Raw genomic sequence first — 12,299 nt, forward strand, 5'->3', positions numbered from 1 at the left:
TGCTGGGGGATCGAACCGCGGTCCCTGATGCTTTGCTAAGCTTGTTCTAAGTAGGTGCTTTAGACCACTGAGCCATCTCTCCAGCCCTTAACTGTCTCTTGATGTTCTTTTTAGTAGATCTTTCATACTGTAGGGAATATGAATAATATCCTCTGGGATGGCAGTCCAAGACACTCCTTTCAAGTACTCATTCTTCTCCTAGCAGCTTTATTGGACATTGTTTTTAACTGTTATTTGTATATAAGTTATAATTCCTGAGATCACCTCTCCAAACAACAAAAGTTAAAAATATTTTAAATCTCTTCATATTAGAATTTTATAATTTCTTCTTTCCAAGCATCTTAGAAGCTAAAAACAATAATGCAGAAGAGTTTTGTTCTTCTCTCTCAAAATGTCCTTCCCATTCCAAGCAGTAATAGCCATGGCATAACTCAGCCCTAAGAGCCATTGGCTTGTTGATGATGCAGTGGAATTTCTGAGGCTAAAGAAAACATTTTTTTAAAAAATTGAATAATTTTGTCCTACAGGGAATATACCCTGTGATGGTGAATTTCATGTGTCAACTAGACTGGGCTAAGACCAGCTCAAATAGACATATCATGCTGCACATGAGGGCATTTCCAGAAAAGGTTAACATTTGAATTAATAGATGGACAAACTATCATCCTCACCAGTGGTCATGGGCCTCAGTAGAACAAAATAGCAGACAAAGGGTAAAGTCATTCTGCTACTGGGGTATCCACCTCCCACTCTTTTTTTTTAATAATTCTATTGAGAAACAAATAGCAATGAGACAGTTTCAAAACCAATTAGTAGGACAATTTCAATAATTGATACATTACATATTGTTGTCTTCTTAGTGGTTATGCATAGTACAAGATACAGACATGATATCCTGTCCGCAAACACTATTAGAACAAACCTTTCTATTCATTGAATTAAGAGAGAGTAGCTGTATATATATCCTAACTATTTTGAATATACAGATACAAAATGGTCCTTCATTTGTATCCCCTTTTTGTTTACTTTTGTCAGAGATGTGTATTTCATTGTCATTTAAATATTGTAGGTGCATGAATTCAGCAAAGTATTCTAATATAGTCCAGTAGTCCATAATAGTAGTGGGTTATCCATAGGTCAGGACATAGGAGAACCTGTACTGTAACATCATGTAACTCAGTTGTGTCCCACATTTTCTGATCAAGGAGATTATGAGGCCATAGAGCAAAGTGATTGATGATGTAGAGTGTGCCTAAGGAGAGTCACATGGAGAGAAAACATTCTCTCAGGCTTTCACAGAGAGCAAACTGGTCAAGCAATGGCTGTGACTCATCCACATGGTTGACACTGACAAAGGATCTACAAACTGCGGTACAGGGTTTCAGGGTAAATCCTGAGGGGATCTGACTGACCTTGTCAGATATAAAAGTTACATTTCTTGTTATATAGGTCTTGCTTTATCTTGGTCTTAACCATCCAGCAGAAAGGTATAAAAATGAAGTATAAAAAGTAAAACCATATTCATATACTGAGATGTAAAAGGTTCAAGTCAACAACTTCTGGCCACCGACCACTCTTGAGCGCTCGTACTCCTGGTCCTTGAGCCTCCTTGGACCACGACTTACATTGTGGGCTGTACTGGTTCTCATACCTTTGGATTTGGACTGAAACTACACCTCTGGTTTTCCCAAGCCTTTGATGGAAGACAGTAGATTGTGGAACATCTAGGTCTCCACCATTACATCAATTAATCCCTTCTAATAAATCTATTTTTCCATATCCATGTATACCCCATTAGCATACGTCTTTGGAGAACCATGACCAGTATAGGCACAAAGTACTTGGCCATAGAGGATCTTCTGTTATGCAATTTACAGGTGAGTTCATATTTTTAGATCTCTGATTTGGGCTGCATTTTAATGATTCAGAATTCCATAATGATGAAATATATCATTGAAATTATTGCAAATTCTATGCTAATAAACGTTATGTACAAATAATCTTTTTCCCCCCACTCTATTTTAATGTTGAACCCCAATGTTCTGCTTGTACTTTTTGTGAAATGTTTTTAGAAGAGAAGTTTTGGTTTGTGTTTCAAGCATTTGATCACAGATGGACCAAAATTTAATGAACATGGTCAGTGCTATTTTTGACAAACTCTGAGAACTTTCTTACAAATTAAAAATATTTGGGAGGGGTAGAAGGATGAAAAGGCTAGTTTAAAATACAAATATAATAAAATGATAAGGTTTTATCATTCAATATTTTAAACAATTTATCTTGATTATATAGAAAACACAAAGAAATTGTTTTAATATATATTTTTAATCTGATACAATTTTGCCACTCTGGCTTAAACTTACATAGTTTCTTTTCCACTAGAAATAAATGATTTAAAATATAAATTATACCTCAAAACAAAAAAAAAAGAAAGTCCATTGAAGATCAATAAAATCTCCATGGTCAAATGGGTTCACTAAGGAAAAAAAAAAAAGAAATAAATGATTAATCCCTTTTTATTGAAACTTTACTCTTGGTGTTCAAATGGATTCTGTAAACTGAATATGGTGAGAAAGGTCAGAATTCTATCCAGGTGGTGGAGATTATGCTCAAGGGAACAACAATATACAATGACAGAAAGAAAATATAGGATAGTCCCTCAGGGAGTTGGAGATTCCACAAGTATAAGTTACCTTTGTAGAATAGAACTAAGCAATATTATACAGTCATGAATGATATTACCCAACTAAAAATCATGGAAGTAAATTGGCCCATATGGCTTTGGCTTTGCTTTGTGGTCAAATTAATTTCTATAGTTGTATCCATTCTCTATTGTTGTTGCAACTAGTTTCCACAACTTTAGTTGCTTAAATGATGAAAATACCTTATTGTAGGATTGGTCTGCAGTCTAGTGTGGGTCTTTCTGAGCTAAGTGAAGGTAGCAGCAGGCTATGTTTCTTCTGGAGGGCCTGGAGGGCCTGGAGGACCATTTCCCTGCCTTTTTCAGGTTCTAGGAACCACCTTACATTCTTTGGTTTCTGACACCTTCCTTTACCTACCTTGTGTGGAGAAGACAGGTTAATGTGTATTTTCCGGAAACAAAAGCAAAAGAAGCAAAGAATGAAATCATTTTCAGTCATAAGCAATGAAGTTGGATATGTCTTCCTAGGTCCTAGGTGTGCAACATTTCACTTTGTGTGACTAAAATCATACCATGGATGACCTGTTTTTTTTTTCGCACCATGAATATTCATCAATTCAAAATTTCAAAGCCTCAAGGTTTTGATAACCAAGGGTATATTACAACTCAAAAACAAATGTTGCCTGTCTCTCTGCCTGATACCCAAATCTTATCTTTTTTAGAAAGAAAAGTTCTCTTAAGAACTCAGGTGATTAGGATGGGCCAAATGGTATAATCCAAGACACTCTTCTTGTCTCAAGGTTCTCGCCTTAATTACCATTGGGAAGTCTTCCTTGCAAGACATAGGAACATCCTCACTGGTTCTAAGGATTAAAAATGCAGAAGTATTAAAACTTTCATTACTCTGCCTGCCACATGGGTAATATCCCTGACCAATTATGGAATAAAACAAGGACAGGGAATGATTGAATTACTGGGTGTGCTTCAGAGCATGGCTGTTGATATAATAGTCAATAAAAGGATCTACAAATAAAAAGAAAATTATCGACAGCAAGAAAAGTAGGTATTAGGATAACACTTCTACTTACCACATGCCCCGCTTTGCACACAGAGTAACCCTGTTTGTTCATTCGCTATTTAAATAAACTAGTTACGTTAATGGGCTGGTTCTGTCATCTGTTTCTCAATCTGGGTAGCAGATGGAACTCCAAGTTTTAGGTACTTGAAGTTCTACAGCAAACATTTAGGTTGAATTATGTAGTTAAAAGAACTAAGGTAATAGTTTTTAAACCTAGCTAGGGTATAACTAGGATCCGTGAGAGAATAACCATAACTAAATGCCAAATCCATTGTAAACCAAATTTATCTTCTCAGAAAAATGTTTTTCACATAAATTGATAAAACTATCAGATATATTTCACATGATAAACGTATATCATGTATGACATATCTCAAAAGAAGGACAAATTTCAGTTCTAATTTTTACATTAGCAAAATAAAAATTGTCAGCAAACATTGATAATGAAAATGACAGATTATAGTTAAAATTTTTTAATACATTACTGGGTCATATTCTTTGTATTTAGTTAATTAAATATCTATCACTTCTTACAGAATCCTTTTAAATTTTAATTTTCTTACTAAAATTGATTTTAATAAAAGACCTAAATAAAAGTATCCAGGTTAATCTAATAGATAGCTACAAGTATAGTTGAATTTGGTGGTCATAAAATTAATTATACTTACAAATTTAGAAGGCAAGCTATAAAATCAACCTCAACTGAGTAAAACAGAGTTTCAGACAGGATAAGAAGACAATGTTTCATGTCATGGGAAGTTAATTCTTCAATTTCAACTTTGTAGAAATTGTGAAAAATCTCCCCCACTGATTTGTATGAAAACAATACATGATTTTTATATACAGTGAATATATGAATTTTGCAATAGGATTATTTGGTTTATTTCTAAAGCTAATTCACATGTGAATGCAAATTCATACCATATTCACTTGAATTCATATCATATTTCAGTCCACTTGACCTCACTCATGAGTCCAGGCTGGAAAGCAGGTTGATAAAGACCAGGAATCTGAGGCAGGCAAAGGAATTAATGCTTCCTTGAGTATACTAATCCTGGCTTGAGCCCGCTGCTGGTGCTCAGAGACACACAAAATGTGGCTCCACTGGGAACATGTTAAATTGTACCATGTACTGTATGAATTGATTTCTGCTTTGTATGCATTGACACAACTTGGTACAGGATGTAGCTAAGAAGGTCAGACTCATAGTGCTCCCTCTGTGTCAGCCTCCCCAGCACTGGGATTACAGGTGTGTGCCACCATACTCGGTTTCACTGACCTGCACCATGCCCCTGGCATGGCATGCGGTACCGTGGACAAATCTGGGTGCTTGAGCTTAGCAGGCAGGCACTTAGACCATTGAGCTATCTTCCCAGCCGAGTAAATTGTTTTCTGAGAAATTAAAGTAAGGCTTACAGAGTTAGAGTGGCCCAGAATCTTAGGCAAAGTCCCCCACACCCTAATCACTGGGGCTAGATTTGAACATTTCTAGGTTTTGCTCCAGAGTTTCCTTCACCAAATGTTGTTTGTTTTTGCTGTCTTTTGCTTCATTTTCTCAAACTGAATGTATTGAAAGTTAAAAAGTACAAGCAATGTGACTTCCTTAAAGCCTTTGCACTGCCATGTTTATAGGATTTCCTAGGGCAGCACAGGGTCCATGAGTCAGAAATTCCCTCCGGTCACTGAGCCTTTCTTGTCCTTCCAGCTGTGTGATTCATTTCTCCTCCTCCCCTCTACACTCTATGTAGCTATCTATCTCTTCTGGAAGCATGGAACATGGCACATGCCCGTTCTTCTGCATGGAAATGGGGCACAGTTATACTGTGGCTCAGACTATCCCTCTCTGCCAACACACCTGAGATGGCTCTGAAGACTCTGGCTTACCTTTCTACTCCTTTCCCCCTAGACACATGAGGATTAATAGGGTAGGTATGAGGCCAAACATGTATGTCCTGATTTTGAAAGAACTTCTTCAAAAATGTTGACCAAGGAAAACATGAGAGCAGAAGAAATTATGGTTCAGGCTACTGAGAGACAAAGTGCTACATCTTAGGAATAATGAAGGTAGCAACATGTAGAAAATGCTTGATGCAAATGGCTAGTAATAGTCTCCATGGTTTTTATTTGCAAGAAGACTAATATGATGATCGTGTTCGCAGTGTATTTATTGTAGTTATACATGAATTACCCTCAACAACAATATTATATCACTAAAAATAAAACTTATACAGAATATTTAAAATGCGCCCTGGTATTTCTGTGATGTTCACTGGAGCATTGTAATGGCCAGCAGTGACAAGTGGTACAACAAATTCCTGATTCCTGATGTGACTTCCTCAGCTTCTCAGAGTGTTCATAATTACTTTGTGTATCAGTCAGTATTGACTAGAAAAACAGATATAACACAAGATACATAAGTGTGTAAGAATTGACAAGATTGGCTAATAGTGGCCACCCACAGAATGGTATGAGGAGGAGTCCAGAGGCTGTCTGCACAGTGGAGACCAAAGAATACAGTGGAGGGTGTGGAGCTCACTGCAAACCCATAAGGAGGCCCAGGTGGTTTCCGTAGTGTAGTGGTTATCATGTTTGCCTCACATGTCAGGAGGCCAATGGGTCTGTGGTAGAAGTCTGAGAAATTTACACCAAAGGCCTGAAGGATCTATGCCAGAAACTGAAGAGGTTGAGCTGGGAACTCTGCAATGCTATCCAAGGGGAAGGCGAAGACTGGGACTCTTGGGAAGAAACAGAAGCAGATGCGTCCTTCCTTACTTCCTCTTCATACCATCCAGGGGAGGAGCCTCTGGAGAATGGGCCTTCCACACAGTAAGAGGTGGGATTGCTGAGCTGATTTGGTTAAGGTTCTCTTACTGAAGTTGCCACAGTCAATTACCATCACATGTTGTGTTGTAGTGATTAGAAAGATTTTAAATTTTATAGTCATCATGGTATGGAAAAAAACGTCATGGCAATGTTTTAAAAATCAGGTTGAAAGTTAGGGATGCCATAATTTGTAAGAACTCAAAAGAAGAAATACAAATAGGTATAATACAAGTAAAAGGAAAGCAAGAACTCAAGGACTAACTAATTAAGAAAGGGAAAGGAGAAGAGCTAGGAAACATGACAGTGACAAGCCATACAGTTATATGTAGAAGATGGGCAAGGCAATGATCCTGAGAATCTCCAGAAGATTTTTGAATCTAGCAGTTAATTGGAAAGATTCTCACCCTGACTAACTATATACACTGATACCTGTGAACTAAGCAACTGCACTGAAGATGGCAATTTGTAATAGTAGATTCATGCTTGGAGTGCCTGTCCTTCTGGTCTTCTGAATACGGGCTGCTTGTCATGACATGCCCATTGCTGCTATGATGTCTCTCAGGTTGATGGTTGTTCAAGAAGAAGGGGATTGTAGAAGGAAAGCAAGAGACAGGAAAAGGAATGTTGTGAGTCTGTCCTGCTTCAAGGTTGTGTATGGTTAGATTTTTGGACTTACGTGTAAACATAAGAATTATATAATTCTTTATGCCTATTTATTAAAAAAAATATACTCTAATTTTTTTTTTTTGAACCGGGGTTTGAACTCGGGCCCTTGCACTTGCCAGTATTCTAATTTTTAAATGTTTTTTCATCATATTCTGTAGGGACTTAAAGTTCAACATATCAATACTTGATGAAAAATACCTGATCCAAGTTATGCCTAAGATGTTTGATATTCAGACAGATAGTGAGGTTAAGCTTAACAGCCTAGGTTGTATGGTTGAAAATACATAAAAATTCTAAAACAAAAAAAAACCCAAATAAAATGTTAACAGTACGTGCCTGTAGCATTCTGATTTAAAGCCCATTTTGATTCTGCATCATTATACTTAAATGGCAAAAATTCTTCATCTGTGACAAATCAAGATAAGGGATATAAACAATCATGTCAACCATATTTTAGACATTAACAATACTATGACTTGTTTGTGCGCACAAATATATACATTAATTAAATAATCAGCATCAAATATGAATAATATAGCATCTGTTATGTTCTCCATTTTTATTATCAACTCTGTCAAAAAGAAACAGAGAAATCATCTAGAAATGTGGTCACTAATTAGCAAATATTAGCTAATTAACATTAAAGCTACTAAGAGCTGGATTTGGACATTGTATTTGTCATTTTTCTGTTGTTGGGACAAAATAACCCAATACCCAGTGCTTAAAGGAGGAAAGGTTCCCTTTGGCTCTCAGATTCAGAGCATTAAGTCTACGCTGGCTGGGTACAAGGCAGAAATGGTATGCTGCAAGGCTTGGTGAAAGAAAGCTGAAGAACCCACAAAGCTATAAGCAGAGAGAAAGGAGAGAGAAGCCAGGCACAAGTCCATCCTTCAGGTCATTCTCCAGCACCCACCTCCTCAAACCAGACTCCAACCCCTAACAGCATATTCAGCCATGAACTCACCAATTCATTAATCACTTGATGAGTACAGCACCCCAATATCCCAACCACCTTGCAAAAGCCCCACCTCTGAGCATAGAAGCCTGGTAGAGGATATTTTTAGGTCTAGACCATAACAGGTATCCGTATCAATGAGCAATCATGTAAATTATGTAAATTCATAAAAGAAATACTTCTTAAATTTTTAGTGTTCAATGTTTATAAGTAGATTTTTAATGACAGTTTTAGATTCACAAGAAAATTGAACAGCAAGGTAAGAATGTTCCTACTGCCTCATATCTCTGTTCCTACACAGTAAAACTTCCCAGGTTAACAACAACTTGTACAAGAGTGGTGCCTTGGTTATGGCTGAGAAACCTACACTGATACGTCCTCATCATGGAAAGGCATAGGTCCACTAGAATTCTCTTTTGCTATTGTACATTTTAGGGATACTGACAAATGTATAATGATTCATATCTACTCTTATGGTACCATACAGAATACTTTTACTGCTGTAAAATCCCTTTGAGCATTGCCTGTTCATTTTTCCCTCTAATCCAAACAATGATTGCTGTTCATAGTGTCTATATAGTTCTATCTGTTTCAGAATGTTGCATAGTTAAGTAACATAAAATGTAGATTTGTTGTATGGGCTACTGTTAATCTGGATTCATGTCATTTTGTGACTGATAGCTCTCTTCTTTTAGCACAGAATAGTCAGCTACAGTGTGGATGCATCATATTGATTTATTTACTCACTGATTGTAGGATTTCTTGGTTGCTTTTTAGTTTTAATAATTAGGAATAGAGTGATTATAATCATTGTATAGAGGTTTTCATGGGCAAATATATTTTCATTTAGTGGGTAAATACTAAGGAGCAAAATTGCTAGATTGTACGTTAATAATCTGTTTAGTTTCATAAGAAACCACCAGGTTATCATCCAAAGTGGCCATTCTCTTTTGCATTCCCAAAGCCAATGAGAGTTCCTGCTGCTCTGCATCCTTGTTAGCAGTTGTGGTTGTCAACGTTCTGGCCCTTTCTCATTCTAATAGATGTGGAGTGATATTGTTCTTTTAATTTGCATTTCCCTTATGGCACATGATGTGGAATATCTTTTTATGTGCCTGTCTGTATATCTTCTCTGGGTAGCATCTATTCAGACTTCTTGTCTATTTTTTATTGGGTTGTTTGTCTTCTTACTACTGAATTTAAGAGTTTTCTGTGTATTTGGCATAACAGTCCTCTATTAAATACAACTTTCATACATTTTCTTTGACTCTGTGAATTGTCTCGTCTTGAGTACATATTTCATAGAGATGCTAATTTCAGCAAATTCCAGCCTACTGTTTATTTCTTCCATAGGTAGCACCTTTAATATCATATATAGAATGTCATCTCCATACCCACGAGCATCTACCTTGTCTCCTGTTATCTTCTATAGGCTTTATATAGAAGATATGTACCTAATGTATGACAATGAATGATTTTTGGTAATGGATATGAGGTCTATATCTTGATCCCTTTCCTTTTGGTATGTGGCTGTCGAAATGTTCTAGCACTATTTCTTAAAAAGATTCTTTTCTCTGTGTATTGCCTTTGCTCCTATGTCAAAGATCACTTGACTTTTTATGTAAATCTACAATGTGGTGTCTATTCCGTTCCATCAGTTATGTATTATTTTGCCTATAGTGCACTGAACGGAAGAGACATTGCTTTCAAAATGCACAGGAAATAAAGTTACTTCTATCTGGGCTTGACATTGTTTTTATGCAAAATAAAAGTATGTTCATAAAATATTTTCCCTAATATTGAAATTATTTCTAGCATCCTTTAATGCTTTAATCCACTATTTAAGAATTTAAATAGTGTCATACAAGAAAATGCATTTGCAAACATAATGCATTTTAATGATAATTTTGTATTGTTCTTATGTCTTTGTATGTTTTTAGTCCTTTGATCTCAACAGGAATGGACAGACAGTAAATGAGTAGGATTATATTACATTATGTTATTTGCGTGTTTTTCTTAAAGTCACCCTACTCACAATTATGTCATGAAAAACAGATGAAATAAAAGTGTAATGAACATTCACCATGATTCTGGAATAATCTTTCTAGTAATTTTATAGGAATTTTATTCAAGAAGATAACTCAAGGAACAGATTAAAAAATTTATGTTACTACCAGATTATAAATTTTCTGCTTCTATTGTCTAGCTTCTGTGGTAGAAAGAAAAAGTCAGGCTGTTTCAGCTTGAGCCCCCTTGGTACCTCGGTTTTGGAAAAGGCTTATAACATTGTCCTATGCTTGCAATATGATCACATACCTGATCAGTTATAAGTGATACAGTCCGGGAGATTGATTGATAGTGGCCACAGTCACAAGAGACTGATTTATAAATTTTAGTGCCCACTCATTAACTTATAGCGGGAGCTACATTTAGTACAATAACTGAATCACTTAACTGTACAAAGCACTCCCTTTGGGTGAATAGATATACTCTGGTGGCCAAATTATAGACAGGAAACTTGCTTGGAGGCTACAAAATTAGAGCAATGGGAATTTAATATTAACAGATATTATTTTCTAGGTAAGTGAGCTTGCTAGTATATCGTTTGACCCTCCAGGGATTCTTCTATTAGAATAACTAGAAATCCAGCCTGCATCTTTCCTTATAAAGTCACCGTAACATTACATTCTCTAGATTGATGCACATAACTAGAATTTAAAGTTATAAAATCTTCATTCATGAAATGTTGGTTTCAGTTCCAAAGATAATGATATATTTCTGATTAATGTTATATTTTATTATTTTTTCTGCTGATAAGACATCATCATAGCTTATAAAATAAGCTATCTAAAATAATATAAATTACAATGCCATTTAGCTACAGTGTGTTAATTCTTTTCTCATGCAATATAAATATCAGTGCATCTTAAAATTGTTTTTTATTCTTTCTAATTGTTTTTTATTCTTTCTACTTGTTTCTTTCCCTGGGATTTGTTCAATGATAAGTCACTTAAGATCAACATTTAACTTTTCTATGGAAATCAGAGCCGGCTGGACAGCTCAGTGGATTAAAGTGCTTCCTTAGGCTAATGCAGGGACCTGAGTTTGCTCCCCATTGTGCCATGCTGTCCCCACCTGCGGGGTGTGCTGAGAAGGGGATTGAGACAGGTGCACGCACCTGTAATCCCAGGCTGCAAACAGGAGGATCACTATGAGTCTGATCTATGTAGTGAGACCCTGTAGACCCTGTGGACCCTTTCCTAAATACAGAATAAATAAATAAATAAATAAATAAATAAATAAATAAAATTTTCTATAGAATTCAGTGTGGAGACTCCTCAAAACACTAGGATTGGAGGTCCCGTTTAAGTTGGGTATTCCCCTCCTGGACATTTTCCCAAAAGAACTGAAAACATCATATCACACCCATGCACCCATATTTATAACAGCAGAATTTGTCATAGCTAAATCTTCAAAACAACACAAATGCCCATCAACTGAGGAATGGATGAAAAAATTAGTATTTTTATATAATGGAGTATTAAAATTGAGTTAAAAATGGAGTATTAAAATCAAGTTAATTGAAAAATTACTTGAGGCTTATATAGGTAAATAAATGAAAATAGAGACCATTCTCATAAGTAAAATGAATCAGATCTGCATGTGTAAATATGTTATTGTCTTCCTAGTGTAAGACCCTAAAAAAGTAAATAAAGTCATAAAGGTACAATAGATACTGTGAAAAGGAAAGAAACTGCTCAAAGGGAAGGAACCACTGAGGAGAAAGGACATAAGAGAGAAAGAAGGAAGGGAAAATAAATGTATATACAGAGGGTGGCTTGGATAATTTTACTACTGATTTCTATTGTTGTATTGAAAGAAACAGTTGATGCTTAATTTTTTTTCTTCTTTTTAAAATTTTTTGACCAATTTTGCATGCTTATATCTGGTCATCTGAACAACTAATTTGAAGACAACAATATGCAATACAACAACCATTATTGAATTCCTATTGTCTTGTTTAGTGAAGATCTGTATTGTTTCTAGTGTTTTTTTTTCTTTTCAAAGTTTTATTGATAAACATATAGCAATGAGACAGTTTCAAATCAAATTGAAAGTACAGTTTCAACAAATAA

The sequence above is a fragment of the Octodon degus genome, unplaced genomic scaffold (genome assembly GCF_000260255.1).
Source record: "Octodon degus isolate 3935 unplaced genomic scaffold, OctDeg1.0 scaffold00087, whole genome shotgun sequence".
NCBI lineage: Eukaryota > Metazoa > Chordata > Mammalia > Rodentia > Octodontidae > Octodon > Octodon degus.